The sequence below is a fragment of the Schistocerca serialis genome, chromosome 10 (genome assembly GCF_023864345.2).
Source record: "Schistocerca serialis cubense isolate TAMUIC-IGC-003099 chromosome 10, iqSchSeri2.2, whole genome shotgun sequence".
NCBI classification, from domain to species: Eukaryota; Metazoa; Arthropoda; class Insecta; order Orthoptera; family Acrididae; genus Schistocerca; species Schistocerca serialis.
The window spans coordinates 200,181,179-200,183,642 of record NC_064647.1 but is presented as its reverse complement, the minus strand read 5'-3'; the positions used below and the strand labels follow the sequence as shown (position 1 = coordinate 200,183,642).

Genomic DNA, 2,464 nt, shown 5'->3' with positions numbered 1-2,464 from the left:
CTCGCCCTATGCTTCTCATTATGCGAGAAAACATGTATTCATCCCTAGTCTTAGAATGTGGCTATACACACGTGCATGGCTGGAGCAGCGGGCATATTATAATGCCCTCTCAGTTCTCACAAGAGCCATTAACTAATTGGCTGGTTCGTTTCTCCACAGTTGGAGCTAAACGATACTACAGCTGATTTCTAGCTGGATATCAGCCGCTGTGAATGCAGTGTTCACCGAAATTTCTTCTCTGCATCGTACAGAGGGTTATGCGCTCCCTTCTGCACTTGCCAATTCAGAGAAGAGTGCCCCTCAAAATTTTCGTCTTGTCTTTCTCATAGCTGAACTGTCTCCTCACAGCATTTTTCGACCAATAGGACCGTTCCTCTTATTTTGTGGTAACTCTACCAACCGCAAGGGGCCCTACCAATAAACTGCGTCGAAGCTTCGGCTCTTTACTCCTTCCTAATGCGTTTCCACCAATCGGACGTTTTGCGCCCACACCAGACGTCAAAATGCGTACATTGTCTCTCACGTGTGTATCACTCGCTGGACATGTGATCGAAAATGCGTCACTGGTCTTGTTAGTATCCATTTGGAATTCTGAAACGCTGTTTTTTAAAAGCTTTCTTTCGTGTCCTCCCTCAGATGGTCCACTAACTCGCTCTCCCCGTCTAAGTCACCCGGTCGGTCATTGACCTGGCTTGGGACGCCTCTGTAAGTGATTTCCGTTGTGTCTCCCGTGGCTCGGCCTTGCCTCTGCTCTCGCCCCTGAATTCCCAGCTAAAATGCCTGTCACTGCTTGTTGCACATGCTGCTCATAGACATGCATTATATAGGAACGGTGTGCTAATTACCGTCGGTTGAGTGTCATCCCTTTTTACACTACATACTGATAGGAAAATTTGCTCATAACCGCCGAATTAAGTTAGGTGCCATGTTCACCTTCCCGTTGCGATGTATAAAGCTCTCATGTAAGGTGCGAATCTAACCTTAATTTATTCTGCCACCTTACAAATTGGCATGGAGTTTTTCTGAGAAAAGGATGTTATATTATTCTCACTCTAACCACAGAGCCTCGAACAATTATTTTCCGGTGCACTCTTTGTTTTCAAGAATTTTATCTTAATAATCTGATAATATTTACCATCTGGGTTTAGTATTAAATGAGCTACGATATCTTTGCCCTGAGTCCACAAATATTATTTACCCATAGACTTTTCTTTGGGTAAATACTATTTGTGGACTCAGGGCAAAGATATGGTAGCTGATTTAATACTAAACCCAATTGGTAAATATTATCAGATTATTAAGATAAAATTCTTGAAAACAAAGAGTGCACCTGAAAATAATTCTTCGAGGCTCTGTGGCAAGAGTGAGAATAACAAAGCCTACATTCACGACAAAGTAATCGAATCATGCTATCTCAGTTCAGAACAATATGATATGATATCCACTCCTTCAGGCCACAAGTGGCTCATCAGGACCGTCCGACCGCCATGTCATCCTCAGCTAAGGATGCGGATAGGAGGGGTGTGCGGACAGTGCACCGCTCTTCCAGTCGTTACGATGGTTTTCTTTGACCGGAGCCAATACTAGTCGGTCGAGTAGCTGCTCAATTGGCATCACGAGGCTGAGTGCACCCCGAAAAATGGCAACAGCGCATGGCGGCCCGGATGGTCACCCATCCAAGTGCCGGCCACGCCCGACAGCGCTTAACTTCGGTGATCCGACGGGAACCGGTGTATCCACTGTGGCGAGGCCGTTGACTTGTCCAGACGAATAACTATAATTAGTAAACATAGTTATGAAGTATTTTCATGCATTTGATGAAAAACCAGGCATAATACATTAAGGTGACAAAATTGAAGGGGCACCTCCCAATATCGTGTCGGACCTCCTACTGCCCAGAGTAGAGCAGCAGGTCAGGGTAGCATGGGCTCAACAAGTCGCTGGAACACCCCTGCATAAATACTGACCCATGCTGCCTGTACAATGTCCACAACTGCGAAAGTGTTGCCAGTGCAGGACTTTGAGCACGAAGTCACCTCTTGATTACGTCCCATAAATGTTCGATAGAATTCACGTCGGGCGATCTGGGTGGTAAATCATTTGTTCGAATTGTTCAGAATGGCCTTCAACCAAATTGCGAATAGTTGTGGCTCGGTGACATGCCGCATTGCCATCCATAAAAATTGCATCGTGGCTGCAAATGGTCCCCAAGTAGCCGAACATAACCATTTCTACTGGAAGACCCTGTTCATTCCATGTAAACATAGCCAACACCATTACAGAGCCACCACCAGCTTGCCTTGCTGACAATACGGGTCCATGTCTTCGTGGGGTCTGCGCCACACTCGATCCCTACCGTCAGCTCTTGACAGCTGAAATCGGGTCACAGCTGACAAGGCCACAGGGAGTAGCGTCTTTGATTAGTAAGCGCCCTCGGTCCTGGATTCGAATCCCGGCACCGCTT

General features: G+C 46.4%; 1 pseudogene; it reads right to left on the bottom strand.

The window, feature by feature from the left end:
• Nucleotides 1-1,640: 1,640 nt before the first annotated feature.
• On the bottom strand, nt 1,641-1,758 carry LOC126425343 (5S ribosomal RNA; annotated as a pseudogene).
• Between the last annotated feature and the right edge of the window lie 706 nt (nt 1,759-2,464).